Source organism: Vicugna pacos, chromosome 13 (genome assembly GCF_048564905.1).
Source record: "Vicugna pacos chromosome 13, VicPac4, whole genome shotgun sequence".
NCBI classification, from domain to species: Eukaryota; Metazoa; Chordata; class Mammalia; order Artiodactyla; family Camelidae; genus Vicugna; species Vicugna pacos.
Window position 1 is genome coordinate 62185017 of NC_132999.1, and position 22530 is coordinate 62207546.

The following is a 22530-nucleotide window of genomic DNA, read 5'->3' on the forward strand; positions in this document are numbered from 1 at the left end:
TCTCATTAACAGAACTAAAAGCAAACACATTACAAATTAATAAACCAGAATAAATACAACAATATAATCGCCAAGTGAACCGTTTTTGTTCACGTCGCCTCTGACATCAAGTGTGTGTTTTTTCCCTCACACCAGTACCGCCTGGGTGTCCAGGAATTCAGTTCAGTTCTGACATCACCTGTCAGACCCCACAATTGAGGGCTTGATGCCTCGTGACCGGCCTCACTTCCGTTGCCAATCTCACATCCCCAGGCCACTCCAGCTTCTTCCGATGCAAACAAATCAGGGGTTCTCGTAACTCCCTCCTCAGGTTTGATAATTTGCTAGACATTGCTCAGAGCACTGAGGACAGAGCTTTCCTTACTATTGCGGTTTTATTATAAAGGATACAATTCAGGAAGAGTCAAGTGGAAGAGATGCCCAGGGCACAGGATGTTGGACAGGTGTGGTTCTGCGCCCTCCCCGGGTGCACTTCCCTCCCAGAACCGGGGTGTGTGCACCAACCTGGAGGCTCCCAAACCCTGTCGTCGAGGGGCTGTATGGAGTCTCATTACATAAGCAGGATTCACCGAATCTTTGGTCGTTGGTGATTAACGCACTCTCCGGTCCCTCTTCCCTTTCCAGAAGCTGGGGTTGGGGGTGGTGCTGATGGAAGCCTCCCCCTCTAGTCATGCCTGGGTGACCAGCTCCCACCCTGAGCTATCTAGGGGCCCCAGCCATGGGCCATCTCATAGCATTCAAGAGACACCCATCATTCGAGGCATTCCAAGGGTTTGAGAAGCTGTGCACCAAGCACCGAAGACAGAGACCACGTATCTGTTTCCCATTGTACGACACCAAGTAACCGAATATTTGTATCAACCCGCCTGCACCTCCCTTCCCAGCGGGGAAAGCTTGTTCGGTTCATAGGAGAAAAGTACGAGACTCATGGAGTAACAGACGAAACCCCCCTCCACCAGAGAGGAGCCCAGCCTGCAGGTAACACACCTCCGTTATGAACCCCCCAGAGCTTCTTTACAATGAAGTCGATTGTGCTTAAACAAAATAAAACTGCATCCATTGGAGAGGCCTGGTTGTAAACAGCTGGGGCCAAGCAGGCCAGCCATGAGGAAGAGGAGGAGGGGCAGCTGGTCTGAAGGCCACGGGCTGGAGGCAGAGCGACCGGGAAGAGGAGCAAGGAGAGACTCTGGCCCTTGGAGGACCAGCCGCGGCGCAGCGCCGCCCTCCAGGGACCGCCTCCCCGCCTTCCCTGCTCCGCCGCGGGCCGCGCTCCCAGAGAGGCAGAGGCGGAAGCCAAGTGCTCCTGTCAGGCCTGGGCAGCCGTGGCCATCGCCTTCAGCTCCCGGTTCCTCCAAGGCTTCCAGGAACCACAAAGGTCTGGCTGGGTGAACAGAGCTGATGCAGAGAAGACCACAGAAGCGGCAACTCACGGCGGGAGAGCATAGCTCAGTGGTAGAGCGTGTGCTTGGCATGCGCGAGATCCTGGGTTCGATCCCCAGTGCCTCCATTAAAAAAAGAAGAAAAGAAAAGAAAAAGAAACAACTCGTGAGTTAATTATGCGTCAGTCTCATTGCCAAAACCACATTGCCTTCAAAAAACGGTAAACCACGTGAACACAGTAAATTCCACTGAGGGACACAGGGTGGGCTCTTTCAAGGGCAGAATGAGGACCCGTTGATACTTGTTGATACTTGTCAGCGCGTAGGGTGCGAACCCCTCTGAACCTTGCCTTCCTAGGATGAGGGTCAGACAAATGAGGTGATTTCTCCCTTGCTAATAATCAAGGATTGTGTTTACTGCTTTTCCTCTTTTTACTGTTTTCCTTTTTTAAAACTTACTATTATTTCAAAAGTATTCCCATTTTTCAATAAGTCTGTAATTAAAAAAAAAATTCGGACTGTGCACATAGCTTAATTACATCTTTCCTTTTAAGAAAACATATCCTCTTCCCCAGATGTAGTACAAGAAATGTCTTCCTTCCTCTTCTACGGAAATGGGAGATCTCAAAGGGCAAAAGCAGAATCACGTCCATCTTTGTTTTTTTTTTTTAGATAAAAATGCAGTTGATATTTATCACTTCTGACAACGGAATTATTTCCTATGGAGTGGATTTAGTCTTCACAAGGTGACATGTGTATATATGTAAGGTGGGATTTACCCTGGGCTGTCTGACCTCAGACAGAGTCGGCTGCTCCAATAATAATTCCCACACGGAGTCCGCGGGGCGGTCGGGTGGAGAAAGGCTGTCCAGTCGGCCCTGGCAGCTCAGTCCAGCAGCGGCCGGAGATGCTCCTGAACAAGCTCTTTGTCTTCGAGGGAGGAAGAAAGTGCAGGCGTCCATTTACCCTGGAGCTGCCATCGGCATTGGAGCCCGCGGTCCGCACACCAGGGCAGGAAACCTACCGATGGAGAATGGACATGCTCGATTGATCGGGCTTGCTCCACTAGCCTAAAGGGTCACGTGAACAGCTTCGTCTTTGCCGCCCCTTGGTTACCCGAATCAACATTTCGCAGCAACAGCAAGCCAGACGTGCCTCCTGCAGGGGTTCTCCCCAACCGGGGAAAACGAACACACCCACCAGGAACGTCAGCACAGGCCACCGACAGCGAAGACCAGGGCACGGCCGCTGGGACTCTGCCGACCGGGCCGTGGCCCTTCCTCGAGGCGCCCTCATGGGCTTCGAGCAGCAGCAGTGGGACAAGCTTCTCCTTTTCAGCTGAGGGCGGCTGCGGGTGCTCTGGTGAGGGGCGGAAGGTGCTGAGAGGCCTCTGATTCCCTGATCAGCGTTTCCCAGGCCTGTTCGCTGCTGATCTGTCAGGCAGGACCCATCTCTCCACCTCTGGGTCAGCGGCCGTCGTGTGAAACCGAGCTTTCCACGTGGCTGCTGGAAACCCTGCAAGGTCAAACAGCACACGTCTTCTGAGAGGCGGGCAGTTGGCTGGAGGGGGACGCCCTGGCGTGTCAGTGGCAATCAGGCCGCCTGCTTGAGGGCAGTCACGTGCTCTCCTCCTTCTGGGCGTGTCCCCGCCGACGTCACGACGAATGGGGCCTGACCCAGAACAGTAATTTTATGTTAGCCGAAGGGTCAGGAATATTACTTGACTGATACCAGCCCGGGTCCTGGAACCAGCTCTGCTGTTAACCAGTCATGTGCCAATGAGCAGATCATTTACATCTGCCTGGATCCCTGCATCTGGACACGAGCGGGACCCCCTGGTCATCAAAGTCTCTTCAGTTCTAACATCGATGGTATCATAATTTCCTCGGTTAATGCAAGGAAAGGAACAAGAGGATTATATCCTAAAACACCGAGTCTATCATAATAAGAACACTGCTTGTGCACCGATTTTTAAAGCAGCCCTTGAAAAGAAATTGAGCAGATGAGGCGATGGATAAGCATATAAAGCATGTCTGACCCAGACTTGACTCAACTTAGAAGCCGAGGGACAAATCAACATTCAGAAAACTGGATCACGGTAAATGCTCACCCAGGAGGAGGTTCCCACCCCCGGCTCCCCACCCTCCCACGGGTCTGCCTTGATTAACGACAACGTAGCATCAGACACTCCGGGATTTTTTCAATCAGCAGGTTAACACGAAATACCTAGTGAAAGTCCAAACAAGGTCATCCTTCATCATGCTGGCTGTCTCTTAGGAACAAAAACCGCGGAACAAATCCATCCCTGAGTCGGCCTGTCTCACCTGACAAACTGGTCTGCTTCCTCTTGGTGGACAATACACCATGCAATCCATGCTCCGTGGACCTGCCGGCGGGATAACTCAGAATAAAGGCCTGTGCTCAGCTGAGTCCTCTTCCTTACCCTGAGTTCTCCGTTGTGACGGTACCTGTCACTTCATTCTTATTTTAATGGATTTTGGTTTCCCGGAGGTACGGATTTTTTTTTTAATGAATTAATTCACTCATGCATTCATTCATTCATTCATTCAGGCAGTTTTAGATTTACGGAAAAACTGAACAGAAAGTACAGGGAACTCCCATATATCCCTTCCCCTCCTTGTATACAGTTTCCCCTACTATTAACCTCATGCATCAGTGTGGTACACTTGCTATAGTTCATAAGCAAGTATTAATGGATTACTATTGACTAAAGCCTGTAGCGGACCTTAGGGTTCACTCTGTGTTGTGTTCTAAGGTTTTTTTTTTAACTGAGGTATAGTCAGTTACCATGTGTCAGTTTCTGGTGTACAGCACACTGCTTCAGTCTTACATACACTTACATATATTTGTCTTCGTATCCTTTTTCATTATAGGTTACTACAAGACATTGAATATAGTTCCCTGTGCTCTACAGAATAAATTTGTTTTTAATCTATTTCCTGTATAGTTGTTACCAAGGGTTTTGATAAACACATGATGTCATGTGTCCACCATGATGCACAGTACCATCCTGAATAGCTTCACTGCCCTAAGCATTCCCTGGTGCCAGGTATCCATCTCTTCTTCCCCATGAACCCCTGCAACCCTGATTTTTCTGCTGTCTCCATAGTTTTGCTTTTTCCAGAAGGTCGTATAGTTGGAATCATACAGGATGTACGTAGCATTTTCACACTGGCTTCTTCCACTTAGTAATATGTGTTTGAGGCTCCATCCTGTCCTTCTGTGTCTTGAGAGCTCATTTCTTTTCATGGCTGAGTACTATTCCATTGTCTGGATGTGCCACAATTTGTTTATCCATGCACCTACCAAAGAACACCTGGACTGCTTCTCATTTTTAGCAGTTATGACCCAAAGCTAGGATTTATACTGATTTTCATTACTATTATTTTATTGTAAGCTGCCTCAAAATTCTTTTGGAAGGAGATGGGAACACAAGTTAGTATTGAAATATGCTTAAAAGATAGATATCAGTTTTTAAAACCCTGCAGGTCTGGCTAACAGAATCAAATGTGTGGGAGGACTCTGTTACCTCTAGCTCTGGAAGCCCCATGCTTTCCACGTATGATGTGGACCAAGCATCACTGTGTTAGGTAAAGAACTCAGCGGGGTTACCTCCACAAAAATTACAGACCCCTAGATTCTCCTGTTTCCCAGCTGGAATCACACTGAAATTGCTACTTATCAGAAACAAGCAGAAAGAAATGCACTTTCCGTTATTGACGACACTCTGGAATTCTCCATATGTAGCTAATTGTTTTTGTTCCCAATGATACGTTCTGATTATGCGCTGAGAGTGTGCACAGCTTGGTGATCTGCCAGAGATTAAGAAAGAGGGGGCAGAAGGTCTTCAGGGGGTATATATTGGATTACACTTGCCTTCTGCCAGATCTGGGTGGGAGCTGAGAACTGAATACAAACCCAAGCTGGTTTTTTTTTTTTTTACTTTAAATTTTTATCAAAGTGAAACATGGGGGTCTGGTTCCTTTCGGGGTTTTGCTTCCCTTTTTTGGTCAAGTAGTGTTAAAAGGCTTATTACAACGCCCAAACAAAACAACAGAGCAGTCTCCTGTCCTACTCCGTTTTATTGGATACTTCCAGCTCTTAGCAGTTCTTCTGATATTTATTTCCATATTTTTAGGTACAGTTATACCACTCTGTCTGTCTGGATTAATCCGTTTTAGACATTACTGCCTTCCTATGCCTTCCTATGGTATAATGTCTTCCTACCATAATAGGAAGACAGCAGATAATGTCTACACTGCATCCTGACATAGTTAATCAGTATTCACATACTATCTGTACCATTAGGACCATGTGAAATATTGTTCACTGCTGAGTCAGGTCGTAAATGATGACTGTAGTTCCTTTCTTTTGCAACTTTTTGTTTGTCTCCAAGTTAACAGTTGCCTCAAATTTGGATCTGCTTCACTTTATTGGTACCTGTGCTGTCTCCTTCCACCTCTTAACATCCTCTCATCCCATCTGATAATCAGTTGGTTCCCTTTTCCTTTCCAGGAGACTCCTTTCTGGGCCCTGGGCTTCCTGATTCTGGGTAAACTTCATTCCCACAGCAGCTGCAGTAAATTTGTCTTCGGACTTCCTGTCACCATCACCCTGGAAATCCCCCACGCTCCTTGAAGCCCTCCTTCCTGGGATTTCCTGTCTTCCTTGTTCTTGGCTGTTCTTGTTATGCACTCACCCTGATGGACCACATCGTCCGCTAGCGCTCTGAGAAAGCAGGTGGAGCTAGCTGAAAGATGGGTTCTGGAGTCAGACAGACGGGGATCAAAAAACCCCACCAGCTTTCTCACTGCAAGGGCTGTTTGGAGGAGGCAGCTCCTTGTCTGCTGGCCAAGGGAGCACCCACCCGCTACGCCCTAGAATTAAGTGCACCCACTCAGCTGTGCCGGAAAACGGCGGCCTCCCCAGATGGGCGAGAAGGACGGGACACCTGCTCTCTGCAGGCGGGCAGAGTCCAAAGAGAAACGGGGAGGGGCGCAGGGTGGAGTCCACATCCTTCTCCTCCACGTCCCCAGTCACATAAGTCACAGCTCCGAGGAGGAGGCATGAGTGGAGAAGTGTGGCTAGCCTGAATATCCTCGTTTTTAATCCGCCCCTTAGTGACTACATGAAGCTAGGGCGAGATCCCTGCTCGGGGTCTGACTTGAGCAGAAGACGTGAGCAGCAGGTGCTAACTGCTCTTCGTGATGGCCCGCTGTCTCCGGGGCCGGGGCCTCTGCTCGCCTCCCTCCCTCCCCTCCGCAGCCTCCGGGCTGCTCCTCGCCTCCGTCCGCTCTCTTGATCACCAATGACAGCTCCACTGTGCGACCCTCTCCTGTTTCATCCAGGACTGAGTCTGTGTTTCTGTTTCTCATTCTTCCTGTCTTGAGAGAGATTTCCACGCATTGATGGAGTGGGAGGAAGGCATTCTCTGCCATCTCAAAAGCAAACTGTGGGTTTAAAAAAAATTCTTTTAGGTGAACTATGGACACAGCCAAATGGAACGGCTTCTTTTACCAAGAATCTCTCATACACTTTTTAGAAATGCCCCAGAGAGATAACAAATGGATCTATTTCTTTGAAAATATTTCTTGTTTTCAAAGAGAATCACAGATAAAGGGTCATCAGAGTCTGGATCCAAGAGTGGCCAGCCGTCAGTTCACACGTGAGGGAGGTGAGTGGGACCCAGACCTTCCCGCCCTGGCCTGGCGAGGAGGGGAGCCCGGCCAGATGTTCTCTCCTTAAGGAGCCTTTTTAATTTACATGATATAAATCAGTTTATTAGGGCGATTTCCCCCAATGTCCCCTTCACTCAGCATCACACAGCATCACCATTTATCTTCCCTACATGAGCAGGGCATCCAGGGTCTGCTATGCGATCTTGGCCAAGGCATCTAACACCCCTGTGCCTCAGTTTTACCATCTCTGAAATAGACATACTGGTATGTGCGCTCCATGCCTCACAGAGTTAATATGAGACACCGAGGTGATGACATCTGAGTAAGTGTTTGTGAACCCGAGGGCATTCATCAGCAGTGTCACTATTTTCATCCACCCGATCCTTTTCCTCCAAGTCAAACGGGCAGTATCAACTGATGGGCAGCCTTCTCTCAGGGCATAGCTTTCTGCTTGGCCTAGATAAATAAATAAAAAGTCCATTCTACTTTCACGTTCAAATACAATTATCAGGGGAAAGGAAAAAGCCCGTAAGTCCAAATGTGAAGTATCGTATATGGTTTTTAAAAATTATTATTATTTTAAATTTGTACTTGTTCATTTATTTTTAATGGAGGTCCTGGGGGTTGAAGCTGGGACCTCAAGCATGCTAAGCATGCGCTCTACCGCTAAGCTATACCCTCACCAGAAATATCCTATATTTTCAAACAAGTGGTCCATCCTTATACAACATCCTGGGAAGGAGAAGTCTAGGGAAGCATGGACCAGGTTTAGATGAGAAATGAGCTCCTACCGTGGTGGTGTGCTCAAGCTGCCGTGATAAAACCGCACAGACAGCAACAGAAATTTATTTTCTCATAGTTCGGGAAGCTGAAGGTCCACGATCAAGATCCAGTATGGTCAGGTTCAGGTGAGAGCTCTCATCCCGGCTTGCAGATGGCCACCTTTTGGCTGTGCGCTCACATTTTGTTGAACAGTTTGTTCACTTGATGGATAATTTTTGAAATTTGGACACAATATGAGGCCCCATTTGTACTCTTGCCCAGGCCGCACAAAGGTTAGGACAGGCCTACCCTCTACCACATGCCATTCCAGACTCCTTTTATCTTTCTGCTCCACCACCCTTAGCTTGTGACTTTTAGCTTCTTCTTCATTTTTTTTTTTTATTTACCTCATGGTCTCAAGATAGCTGCTGAAGCTCCAGTTTCATGGCCATTTTCCAAGCAGGAAGATGAAGACAAAAAGAAAGAGGATATGGTTGATGCTACAACACAAAAGCAAAATATTTCCAGAAATCCCTGACAAACTACCCACACAACTCAGAACCATGTCACCTGGCTACCCTTAGTGGCAAAGGTGGATGTTTTAAGCAGGTAGAGTGTGACCCTAAACAAAAGTGGGCTTCTGATAATTAGGGAAAGGGGGAGGATGGTTATCAAGCAGACAAGTAGCAGGGTCTGCCACACACAGGGCCAAGAACGGTGACTCTTAAGGATGCCTGGTCTCAGGGTTCATGGGTCACTTGAAGTCACCTGCATCACGTGATGCCTGCCAATCACACCTGCATGACTGTCCACACCAAATGCTACTGGAAGGTTGAGGTTCTGATGGCCCTGAACGTGGAACCTGGAGTAGGGCTGAGACCACAGACGAGGGACCATCAGGGAGCCCAGCCTGGAATAGCTGCCGAAGGAAGAGACCCATGGAGGGAGGCACAAGACTCCCAGAATTGTTCTGGAAGGCAACCTGGAGACTCATATCAAAAGCTTTGACAAAATGGGAACTCCCACTTCTGAAGAGCCTGTTTGTCTGTTCCCGGTACCTAGGTCCCTGGAGCTGTTCTGAGACCAGGTGACTCAGCCTCCCCACCCCCGACTCCGCTGAGCTCCCTCACAACCACTTCACTTGTTTTTTTGTGCCTCCATCAGCCAGAGTTGGTCTTATTGGCAGCCCCAGATCTTCCATACCATGGGCCAAAGGGGCAGCATTCTGGTGGGGCGCGAGGTGAAGAGACGTGGCAAATGTTGCCAGGCAGCGTTTGCATAGCGAGATGCTGGCATTTACAGACTATGGTTTATTTAGGTTGTTGGGGTGGAAGTGGGCGGATTGATGGTAAGTTTCTACTGCCACCCCCAAATCCCAACTTACGTAAAAATATTTATTTCAACTCTATCACACTTAAGGAGAGACATATCCTCTTTAATTTACTTTAAATTAATTACATTAGGAAAATTACAAATTTTAAAGCAATATATCTTGTGACAAATGTAGATTCAAAGTTAAGTGTGTATTATGGCATCAGAAAGAAAAAAGATAAAAGCCGGTTCTATGAATGGTTTGGAATTTTTGCGTTTTTTTTTAAACTAAATTTTAGTAACTGAGGGTTTTATAGATAGATAAATCTCACCATTTTGCTTGTAAATGAAAAATAAAGAAGGTTCCAGACTGCCCCTCAGCCAAACACAATGGGGTGTGGGTAATCTATTCCCAGCAATTGACAAGCAAGATTGGCCATCCTTGTCATTCTATTTTTAGCTTTTAATTTTGGAGAAATTTAACTTTGGTCTGATGAACACAACTAAGAAATCTGGGAAAACTCGTCTTATGGCCAATTTGTGGAAATTTTATCATTCTATTTTAGCCTTTATTTTCATAATCAGTGTTCCTTAAACTTTCTTTCATCTGAGATTCATTATGGATACAAATTTTAAAATGAAAATGATTTCTGTGTGTATCAGTTAAGGATCCAGACTAACAATCCAGGGTGTTAATTCCACTCACTGCTCAGAAGCAACCAACTGTTCCACTTGGAAGTTTGAAAGAAGTTTAGCCATCATTTTACTTTGAAAAGCTAGAAATGGAAGCAGACATTTTTCTGTCTGTAAGGATGTGAACCTTTGGGTCCACCATCATAAACTTCCTTTCCTCCCCAGTCTCTTGCTGACATCTCGGATCCCTGAGCTGAGGGGCCGTCGGGCTGTTCCTCCGTCTGCCTCTGGTCAGCTGTCCTGAGCAATGAAGGCTGTAATTTCTGTGACCAGAGAGAACCACTCAGCCCTGCTGTCCCTTGGCCAACATGAACTAAGCCTGTGGTCCCCAGAGAGCTGGTGAGACAGCAGCTGTAGAAACACACAGTTCTGTGTTTCAAAATGCAAATGACCACATTTCCCTGACCCCGGGTGTCCTCGGAAACATTCCCTACCAATGATTATAAACCCTGCTCTTGGAATGTGGTAAATTGAGAAATTAAACACAAATACTCCAATCCGATAGCTTTCCTTCTGGCCTTCCATGGTATTGTTTATGGAGCTAGATTTTAGAAAATGCATTCCTTTAGGTTCAAGATTTTAGGGCTTTTTTTTTCTTTTAGCCCAGAAACTTTTTTTTTTTTCCTAATAAGAGGAAGCTGGTAGTATTCCTCTTGCTTTATGTAAAGGGAACGTGGATTGTGTCAGGTTTCAGTTGCCTGGTAACCATTCCCCCCATCCTGATGGCACCTGAATTTCCTTTTATTGAATTGCCTCTCCCCTTTAGGGCAATCTGATGGAGCTGAAAATCCTGGCATGTGCTTCCCACTGAGGGCATGAAGGGGGCAGTGCTTCACTTCCATCTCGAAACCCAGTTCCTCAACCGCACATCACTTCCAAGCCCCTGAGTCCCTAACCCTTTGCTTAAACTAGATTCTAACTAGTGGCCCCAGTCTAAACCATCAGAGCCCCTCTGTATCTGCTCCGATCAGCTCCCTGGGCAGAACCTAGTTTTATCTCAAATACATATTCTTCCGTCAAAGCACATGCGGGTCAGTTAGCTGTGGATGGGAGTTTCTCACACTGCATGGAACTCTGGCCCAGAGATGCACTCTCACAGGCCCACAGTTCTTTACAAAAGTATTTTGTTTTCTTTTCAATGAAAACCTTCAAAGGATTAATACTGTCTTCTTGTGGAGGGATTATGGGCCTCACATCAAACTCTGAACCAAATATTCATATTAAAGAGCGTTAATGCAAGGGGGAGTGGGTATAGCTCAGTGGTAGAATGCATGCTTAGTATGCCTGAGGTCCTGGGTTCAATCCCCAGTACCTCCATTAAAACAAAAATCATTGGACAGTTGTGGGAAATCATCTCCAATAAAGAGCATTAATGCAGAGTCTTAGGGCCAACAACTGTGGGAAATGGACTTTCCAGAACACTGGGGATCTGGAAGCAGAGATGGAGATCAGGGAAACACAAGGAGTTCAGGGAAACCCAGGCACCAACTCCAATTTCTCTTCCTCAGTGAAGAATTGAGCTCGCCTAAAACTGAGTTTGGGTCAAGAAATAAGAGAGTCCAACGGTGATAAACATTCCTTGAGCAAAAGCATGGCTGCTAAAGCAAGTGCTTCTTCTTGAATTGGGATGATGAGCCCAGAGTATGAAAGTTCAAGATCACAGCAAAAATCACGGGCAGCATTGGTTGCCCCGTTTGAGTCCCTGGAGGTGTCCACTTCGGTCCCTGGAAAGCTGTGAGATGTGTTGAATCTGCTGCCACCCCGCTGGGGGAGGGGCACCCTACCACCTGTAAGCATCAGTGACCTTGGTTCAATAAATAGGGAATTTAACCTTATCTTCTGGGAAGGCAGGTGTGCAGGCTCTTCCTAATAGATGATGGTCCAGCTGACATACTGGTGTCAAAAATGAAATACGCACCACTGTGCTGACAATATTCAGCAGGCTGGAGGAAGAGCCAGTGGGCTGACTATGGCCAAGGGGAGACAGACTAGCCCACGGTGTGAGGCCAGGGGTGGTTGAGGGAATCACATCCGCGGAACTGATCCAGTTCCCTAAGTAAGACCATTTGGGCTCAGTAATGATGCGAAAGATGCTGACCTGGGGCAGGGTAGCCAGCTGACTGTTTCCTGGCTTCTCCCAGCCACACCAGCCTGAGATGTGTGGACAGCTCAGGATCCCCAAGGGAGTCGAAACGCCAAGAAGCCTCAGGTATTCTTGCCAAAACAGAACGACGGCAACGGACGTCTAATCAGGCTTCCGGAGTTCACTGCCCTTGTACCAGGAGGACACAACTGGCCAGATTCGAAGTGCGGGGAATTTCTACAGGACAGACAACCCAGGTTGTCCGACAAACAAATGCCACAGAGGAGAAGGAGAGGGAGACCTAACAGGCAAATGCAATGTGTGGTTCTTGTTTGGACCCCAATTTGAACAAATTGACTGTAAAAACCCATCATGGAGGCCCCGGGGGACATGTGAACTTGGACTGGGTATCAGATGGTTGAGGTGGTTTCTACTGTGTCTCCTTGGCTAAACTGGAGCTAGATTCTCCCAAATCCCTTTCCCAGAGTAATTCCGGGTTAGAAGAGGCCAAGCGCGGAGTTCTCACTAGACTTGGGAGGCAGAAGGGTGAAGCCATTGCTCTCCGAGGTTGCTGTAATTCTGAGGCGGGAAGCCCCAATAAAAGACCGGCAGGACCCCCCAAGCAGGGCCACTACTCTCGGGCCAGCACCACCCGGTTCCCTGGCCCAGAGGCTCTATCTCACTTTTTGCCTCTGAAACGGCTTACTAACCCCTAAAATTCTATTGGTTCCCTGAGCTCACTTCTGATTGGTTATTTCCTTCAATCCTGATTGGTTATTTCTCTCACTCCTGATTGGTCTATTTCTACAAAGCTTGTTCCTAGTTGGTCAACTTCTGTTATACTTTATTTGCATATGATGTTGCAAAGTGTAAAACTGGCAGCCTATAAAGGCCTGTGTAAGCCAGCAGACAGGATTCAGAGCTTAGAGTGTTAACGTCTCTGGGCTGGCTGGAGTAAAAAACTTGAGTTCTCCAACTCTTCAAGTGCTGCTTGGTTTTTCGCCCAGATCCAGGTTGCTGTCACAACTGAGCTGTAACACCAAGCTATAACACATTTTTCTGCTACAATTCGATGTGTGACAGACAGACAGACAGACAGACACAGAGGGATCAGTGGATTCGGGCATGTCCTCCTCCTCCTCCTCTGTCCCTACCCAACCCTCCTGCCCGACTACCAACTCTGCTGACCAGCGGCCAATCCCCAGATACTGGGCTGTGGTGCACTCCAACCCAAGAGGTAACTATTAAAGGAGTCTTGTTAATTGTGTTAAGTTGATAATGGTGTTGCATTTAGGTTAGAAAAAAAGAAAAAGCCTTCACCTGTCCCAGGTACACACTGAGGTATTTATGGGGAGAATTATGTCCTGTTTGGAAGATGATGAAACAGAATTGAGAAACGATGATGATGATTAAAGCTGGATGGCGGACACTGAAAAGGTTTGAAATCTTCATGACAAGTAGTGGGACCTGGGTGGTGGGGTAAGGTGTTCAGAAAGTGGAAAAGACCCTGAAGACTCCCTCAAGGCCCCTCCTTCAGATGAACAAAGGGTAAGATGAAGGGGTGGGAGGGGTGGGAGGGGTGGGAGGGGTGGGAGGGTGGGGGAAAGCCGGAAAATTCTTCAACTCTTCTTGAGAACGTGAGTTACAAAGAAGGAGGGAAAACTGAGGGTGACAGGCATCTGATTAACACACCCCCAAAGAAAAAAAGAAAACTAAATAAGTTTTACTATTACTTTTAACCATGAGTAATGCATTTTAACGTGTGTGAGCTGGTCTTGCTGTTCTTACAAACAAGATTAAAGAAATCTGTGCCCTTGGAAATCTGAGACGTGTGTAAATGATTGAATTTTTTTAAAATGATGTTTGGAGGACAGGATTTCAGATGCAAGTTTGTCCTTTTTAAAAGTTTCCTTTCTAAATTGAAATTTTAAATATTTGAGATGTAGAATTCTTTTTTTTTTTTTAGAAAAAATGTAAAAATCCTCATCATCTCAGGCATTGTTTTGGTTAGGAGAGAAGCTGACTGCCTGGAACAGGGGCCAGCCCAAACAGGAGGGCGGAGGATGGCTGGGGGCCTGCGGTTTTGTTCACGAATGTTCTTCTCCAAGGCTGAACTTCTTGGAAAGGATTGGTTTTATTTCACTCTCCCCCAGTTCCACTTTTGGGTCATTTTAGGATCTCAGCTGGTGGCCACAGCTTTTGAGGTTTTTAAGCAAAGCCTCTTTTTGTCCTTTCTTTTTTTTTTTTTTTAAAGGGGGGCACATTATTTAAGTAAGAAGATGTTATTTGGACAATATTAAACAGAAGAAAATATTTTGTCTTGGAAGAAGAATTATCAGTGTTCATAAAATGTGTAAACTCAGGGAATTCAGACAAAATGTGAATTGGACAGAAACAAAGTCAAGAGGGAAAATCCTGCCTGGTGTTTCATGTACATATGTATGTATGTGTGTATTTTTGACCAGTGTTTTAAAAGCGATCAGAATCATCCCTGGTGCTCCAGCTCAGGCTTCGAGAGTGGAGAGGGAAGACATCAGAAAGTCAGACACGGGGTGCCCGAGGCAAGAGGAGGACCAGACTCAGATACACAGACGAGGACATACTCAAGATGCAAAATGTCAGCCCCAGAGGCAGCACCAGCTCAGTCCTCAAGGCTGGCACGAGGCTCTGGTACCTCCCTGCCCCACGATCAAGTAACAATAAAACCGCTGGGGAGCCGAGGCACAAAGTCTTCAGAATGGTTCAGTTCCTGGTGGTTTTCCCTGGGAAGGGGATTAGAATCCACCACCCCCAAATATGTCTTTTTGGCAGAAGGACTATTTTGAATTGAAAACAATGGAGACAATTTCTTGTAATAACATATAACGGAAAAGAATCTGAAAGTAAAAAAATCTATGTATGCATGCATGTGTATAACTGAATTGCTTTCCTGTACACCTGAAACTGACATTGTAGATCAGCTACACCTCAATAAAAAATAAAATAAAAAAAATAGAAAACAATTAAGAATCAACAAATGCAGCTGTCTGCCCTCCCCTTAACTGCCTAAGAGCAGGGCACGAATTCCTTCTTGTAAAGATGTCCCCTGCTCCTACCCCTCATTCCCCAAATCCCACCCTTCCACCCAGCCCTGTAGCAGAAAGACAAGAGAACTCTTCTGACCCAAGTGCAGAGTGACACCAGGACGAGTCTGCATAACCAGACTTGGCTAAAAGGGCCCTTATCTTCCATGAGTTCCCCTCTGTGGGGCCTAGTTCCTCCCCCCTGGTTTATCGTCTCTGAAAGTCCAAACCCCCTTTCCTTTGTTAAAATGATATTCAAGCCCCCAAATCTACTGCCCCTTTTAGTTCTACTTTTTTCTGTGAACCCTCCTGAATCCTCCATGCATGTGTGTGTGTGTGTTTTTTTTTAATTGCATACTTTTTCTCCCGTTACACTGTCTTTTAGTTTAATTCGAATGCCCTCGGTACTGAACCTAAGAGGACAGAGGAAACTTGCTTCCCTGACACCTGAGTGCAAAGACTAATGAATATTAAGACACAAAATGAAGCCCTTGGTTAATTACCAGCCCCCGTGCAAACAATTCCTTGAAGGCAGTTAGGACCGTGAGGCCAACATGACCTGTCAATAGAATTTATTTCCACAGTAAATTACTGCCCCAGGTCCTTCCCAGGTCCAAGCAGAAAGCACAATACGAGGTTGACCTGTTCAGATTGTGACACAGTCGGCAGTGATAATACTGGTTTTACTATTATTGTACACCATATTTTTAAAAAGACCTTTATTAACACATCAAATGAAATAGACGTAAAATAAACTGCACATTTCGAAGTGTACAATTAGATAAGGTTTGACAAATACACACATCCAGGAAACCGTCACCCCAATCAAGACAGTAAACACAGCCGTTTCTCCCCCAAAGCTTCCTCACACCCTTTGATACCAAAGCATTTTTTAGGTACCAAAATAGAAATATGTTTGTGGATGTGACACCGTTATTTTAGACTTTTGTGGACAATTTGCTTAGATTTCTGGCTCTTCAATCCTTTTCCCGTCTGTACTCACCCCCCCCCAACGTCTACTCAGTCCTGACACCCTCACCCAAGACCTCCCAACCCTCATCACCACTTACCTCCGGCAACTCCCCACCAGATGCTCTTGCCTCCATTTCCGAAGCAAGCACCCTGCTCCCCGACTCAGGGGCAGTGAGCTCACACGACTCCAAGGGCGACTGGGGGCGGGGGTCTGAGGTGAAGGGGACAGCAAAGCCAGGACAAAGCCAGACTCCGAGAGATGTGATGTTTAGGGAGGTTCAGTTTTGAGCTTCGGTTTCACCATTTCATGAATTTGAAAAGTTTTGAATAAAATTGTGATGTCATTAAAAATGGCATTTTGATACTGCTTGAATTAAGCACTAAAATTCCAGTTTTGTCATTTGGCTGTGATACTGGCAAAAGCACCTGTCACAGGGACTGAGCCACCAGGTTCTCCTAAGTAAGGTAACTTTGATCTCGGAGGTGTCTGATGCCGTGGGTGCGCCTACAACCCGTGCAAGGAGCTGGACGTTCATATGCGAGCTTTCTGTAGTTGCCCTGGTCTTGCTTCGATTAAAACCAACAAACAAACCCTAAGATGTACCATTTCCCAAGGTAAACACAATGTAAAATTAAATTTTCAGCTGAAATATGTGATAGCTCCAGTTGTTCTGAGGGCTTTTTGTTTTTGTTTATTAATTCATTCTAATGGAACCAGACGATACTGGTTCAAGCTTCATTTTGAAATATTACGCTTAAATTTAGGGGGTACCTTTACATTCAAAGTCTCTAATAATTCTTAGTGTTTACTTGGTTGTATTTTTCTGACATTCTTAGTTCGCTTTAGGAAAGCTGAACTGATATAACGCTGAGGTAAGGAATATCTGTACTTACTTAACTGACAAAACTATCGGAATATCAGATAAACAATGGTGCTAATTCACATTTTATAAGTGGAAAAAAAGGATCTGTCCTTAAAAGGATGTATTTATCTGTCTTTTCCTTTTCAGAGCTATGATCTCATAATTGCATGGAATTACATCTGAGATATCAGGTGTCCCGTGCCTTCATTCTGCTTGCTAAATTCTTCATCCTTTTCAAACAACTGGTTCTTCAATGACACGGACAAACTGGATGGGCCAGAACGGCACATTCTGGAGCGGATTCCGAGGTGGCTGAGACCAGGATAGATGGACTGATGGGCACAGATAGGGAGATTGAAAGAGGAGTGGAGAGATGGCTGAACCAGGGGCACCTGTGCAGAGACATCCTTCTGGTGTGATGATAGATAATATGAAACTTCAAAGGTGCAACCGAAACAGAAGCTGAGCAGTGTAAATGGCCCTTCCTGTCCTCCTTCACATCTGTCTTCCGTTTCCCATGCTTTTCCTTTCCCTTTCTCCTTCCCTTAGCTTTCTCTGCCTTCCTCAACAATTAAGTCCTTGAGTCATGAAGGGTGACAGAGCAAGTGAAGTGTCTGCGAGGAGAGGCGGCCCAGTGGGGGAATTCAGAGCTCAGGCTTCAGTGCATGTGATGGACCCAGACGGGGTGTCAGAGCTGGGAGAGGAGAGAGTCCACACAGGGGTGGGGGTGGTGGCAGAGATTGATTCAATACAGGACGTGGGTCAAATAAGTAAGTTAGTATCCTTGAAAAATGGGATCCAGGTTTCTCACTGTCAGAAGAAGGAGTTAACAAATACGGAAAGGGAGAAAACTACAATGAGCCCTGTGGTGTTGGGCTGGAATTGAAGGTGTTGGTGTGGACTCAAGAGTTTCTTTAAAGATACACATAGAAACAAATATGTGTATTTACATATGCATTTATTGTCTAGCTCTGTCTACCCAGAGGCCCTTGGAGCAGCAATAGCCCAACAGCGGTGAGCACACCCTGGGCCCAGATCTTGGTTTCTAAATACCATGTTCCACTAAAAGCTCCTTGGAGAAGTAGCTGATTCCAGGGCTAGGACAGCAACGAAGAAGCTGAACCTAGAACATGTATCTGTGTCAGAGAAAAACAGAAATGCTCAAAGGGTGACTGGGATGTGTCACAAGGACAGGCGTCAGCTTGAAAGGGCAAGCAAATATAGGACAATTTGAGCATAAAAAAAATCGTACAGATTACACCCCATGGAATAAAATATGAAATCATGAGTTCATACTAAATTAAGGGTTTGGTAAGAAATGGGACGTTTTTCAGTTCCTCCTTCAAAAGACATATTAATTCCAGAGGGCAAAAGAATGACTTCACAGTGAAGAAGCTTAGCTGATGTCACTTTCTCTAGTGACCCGTGACGGGACAACTCAAAAGTCCTGCACCACCCATTTCGGTGCAGTGAGAAACGCAACACCTCCTCCGATATGTTTCTGCTAAAGACACACAGCGTAAATCTGACCACGAGGAAACATCAGACAAATGAAAGTTGAGGGACAGTCTGCAAAGTCACTGTCCCATTCTCTTCAAGAGTAGCAAGGTCACGAAAGTCAAGGAAGAACTTAGGAAGGGGAGATGGCAACCCAATCACTGTGTGACTGCGAGCTGGATCCTTTCACCATAAAGGCCGTTCTTGAGACAACTGGCAGAACTGGAGTGGGGTCTGAGGCTACAATGGTGGCCGTGAGTCACAGCTGACTTCCTGATGCTGACGGCCCCATGGCTGTGATGAAACAGAATGTCCCTGTCTGTAGAGACACACACTGAAGCATTTGGTTTTGTTGGCTCTACAGGTTGGCAACTTACTCTTCGATGGCTCAGGAGGGGAAAAAAAAAAAAGGTTTTTGTACTGTATTTGCAACTCTTCTGTAGGTTTGTGGTTGTTAGTAAAAATATAACAAAAATTTAAATAAATAAGGCATCATATTATTTTCTGTTAAATATATGTCTTAAAGGAGTTTATTCACCACCTCAAAGAAGTCGGTCTAGAAGGAAGCAGACAGAAAGAAGGAGACCTTCCCTGGCCTGGATGAATCATCCCCTCATCTTGCCTGAAAATTTCACCGAAAGTCAAGGGCGGAACCCTCCTGAGGGATGTCTGCATGCCCCTCGACTTGGCCCATCACAGCACTGTCATTGTAACTGCCCGTTTCCTTATACATTCTATGAGATCGGGGATACTGTCTGACGTGGTCACCACTCTGTTCCCAGAGATTAGGACAATCCCGTGTCTCTTAGGAAAAACATTGTTTTTCTCCATCTCAAGTCTTCACTTCTGACACCAGACGAGGGGGGCAGATTTCCCACACCAAACAGTTCTCCAGCCCTCCTGCACACACAACTATGTGTCCTACAGTTAAACTCAACGCTGACACTCTCGGCCTGGAGCTAGCGGCACGTCCCACAGGGCGAGGGCTACGTCCCACAAGACTGGCCCCGTTCCAGATGCCACTTGCGAGTCCAGGCTGCCACCTGTGCTTCTGACCGCCTGGCTGTAAGTCAGGACTCCTACAACCCCCTCCTCGGGCTCGAGCATGAGCTACAATGACCCACAGAACTCGGGAAAAGGCTCACTTACATTTACCGGCTTATTACACAATGAAAGACAACCAGATGAAGATGTACACAGGGTCCCAAGGGTCCTAAGCCCAGGAGCTCCTGTCCCCATGGAGTTGGGCTGTGTCACTCTCCTGGGACATAGGTGTACTTACCACCCAGAAACTCTCTGAATCCTGTACTGTGGGGATTTTTATGGAGACCTCATCATGCAGGCAAGATTGATCATTAACTCATTTTTCCAGCTCCTCTGCCTTCTCTGGAGAATGGGGAGCGAGGCTGAAAGTTCCAAGCTTCTAATCACGTTTTGGTTTTCTGGTGACCAGCCCCAGCCAGGAGCCATCCAGGAGTCACCGCATTAGAACAGAAGATGCTCTTTTTGCCCAGGAGCTCTGTGTCAAGAGCCAGGGCCAAAGACCAAATATCAGAACGTGGGGCAGAAACATGTATGTACATTTCTTACTATTTCACACAGGTACATGCTGGTTCCTGAATAAGCATGTGCTGAACGAACAAAAGAATAGCTCACGCTGATCCCAAAGAAGGCTTTCCCTGTAGTTACGAAAGACTTTAAGTCAAATAATTACAAGCTAAAGGCCAAGGGACACAGCTGAGTGAAGAGTGTTTTCCTCAGTTCTGATGGCACCCTTTCCCCTCCATCAGGGAACCAGCCCGAGGTGCTGCTCTCAACAGCTGAGTCTTTGCCGAGGAGGCATGGAAAGGTCTGGCGTGAGTCACGGCTGCAGATCAACGTGACCCTGTTCTGTGCAGGGCTCGCAGCGGGGAACCTAAAAAGGAAGAAAATCAGGGAGCTGCCAAGGCTTCTGAGCAAGGGGTCTCGGATTACAGCCCGAGCTGCGGACTCTCAGTAAATGAGGTTGTCAAGTGATGCAAACCTTCCGTCCCTTCTCCAGCTGGAGAATCGACGCTGGGCCTTCTGAAGCGCTCGGAGTGCCTTGCTTCCAGGACCCCCGTTCTAAGGAACCCAAGGACATTTCAGCTGAACCCTTGACAGTCTGCAAACTGCCCGCGAAGCAAATCTCGCTGGATTTTCTCACCGCAGATCCGGGCGACTTCGACGGCCCGTGGCAGAGCTGACTTCTTCTGTTCAGCCTCTCCGCTGGGCAGCGTTTGTGTGAAAAGGAACAGAAACCAGTATTCATTCCACAATAGGGGCAATTGTTCTGAGCTGCCACATTCCCTTAAATGTTTACCTTTTTGTTTCACAATCTCACAGGAAACGAGGGGGTCAAGAACTTTTGAGTCTCCACTTCCCCTCTGGTCAAGACTAAAGGAGATCCCTGTTTTTACAGTTGTTCAAACTGGAAGTGGTAACAGGTAGGAAACTAATGTAGCCCAAGACCCCACATGACAACTTTGGGTTTCAACCAAATTCTCCAGCCACCGCGTGAAGCGTTTCCTTGGAGTGACAGAGCGGGGGCCTTGGTCAGCCTTTCCCTGCTTTCGATGTCCATCCGGGACGTTGACAAATGGGGCTGAGCATCTTGCACCTCCTCTTTCTGATCCCTTGGACATCACCGACAACCAGGATGGAAGGCTGGCTAGAGAGGTTAGGCTCCTTACTAACCAAGTGCCAGATAGTGACACAAAGCTGTGAAGAACCAGGAAGCGGCACGAGGGCCTCGCAACACCCTCCTCCTCCATTTCAGACTCGGTCTTCACGACCAGATCACCACCAGCTTTGACTTCTAGGCCAAGTCAGTACTCGCTTACAGATTCGCTGGTAGGATGGTCTAGCTGGGATGGAGATCTGACATGAGAATTCTAGCACCAGCTGAAAAGCAGGGGAAATCCGTGGGCTAGAGACTCCTAATGTGTAAGTTCAAGTCATAGAGTAGAGTACCTTTCAGGGCATTTCTAACTTTTTAATTGCCTTGAAAAACCAGCAAAAAATTATTTCAAAAAATTAAAAACCTGTAATTCAGTTTTAAACAATATTGTCATAACTGAATAAAATCAGTGGTCTTCAGTATTTCTATATTAAAAGCTCAGTCTCTAAACTTACAAAGCTTGTGTTCGAATCTTGTCGCTGCCACTAAAGAGCTGGGTAACCTCAGGGGAACTGCTTAACCTTTCTGTGCCTCAGTTTCCACATCTGTAAAATGGGGAAATGACTATATGTATTTCATAGGTTTTCATGAGGATGAAAAGGGTTAATATAAATAAAGTAGTACCTGGCACATACTAAAGCTCAGTAAATGCTCACATTTATAACTGTTGTGTTTCTATAACACTGTAAGAAAAAATTTGGGGGGAGGGGAAGAGATAGCTCAACTAGTAGAGTGCATGTTTAGCATACACAAGGTCCTGCGTTCAATCCCCAGTACCTCCTCTAAAAATAAAATAAATTAAAAAAAAACAAAACAAGTTTGTGTTTGGAAAAGAATGTGAATGTTAAAAAAAAAAAACAACCAAAAACCTAAAATGGACAGATTCGCACACAGACCACAGATTTGCGCTTTCAAATTTCAAATAATTTTTTATGAACGTTGAAGTTTAACGTGCATTTTCTGATCACAAGGGGGAGTCCACTGCTTCTTTCCTACCGGTGCACATATTATCTTTCAAGACTCCTTCCATTGTAAATGATGCAAACTGGATTCAAACTAGCTCAGGCAAGAGGCTATAGGTATAGGCAGGCCCGCGCAAGTACACTGCAGGAAGGCAAGGATGGAGTTTGCCTTAGGAGACAAACAGGACCCACGTCTCTCCGTGTCCCCTGAATGTCCCCTCACTCTCACCTACTAGTGCACAGTCTGACTGACTGGGTTTGAAGCAACTTAAATCTTATCTGTCTCCAGACCCCCTCTTACCACAGAATGGCTGCCAGCACCTTCAGGTCCCACATCCTAATAATTTCAAGAGCACAGAGGAAAGTCGGTTTTGTCTCTCAGACCCAACTTGAAAAAATCTTGAGGAAGAAGTGGGATTGGTGTGCTTTGGGTCCCCTAAACCCTACACCAAGTCCTAGCACTGGGCTCCACGAGAGAGGAGGGCGGGCAGAGGAGGGAGATGATCAAAATGAGGACAGAGAGGGAGTTGCATTAGGTCTCCACTGTGA

General features: G+C 46.5%; 1 non-coding gene across 1 annotated transcript; it reads left to right on the top strand.

Moving 5' to 3' along the window:
• The first annotated feature begins 1434 nt into the window (after positions 1 to 1434).
• Positions 1435 to 1507, top strand: TRNAA-GGC (transfer RNA alanine (anticodon GGC)). Its single transcript has one exon. It is a non-coding gene; the product is annotated as a tRNA-Ala (tRNA).
• Positions 1508 to 22530: the final 21023 nt, after the last annotated feature.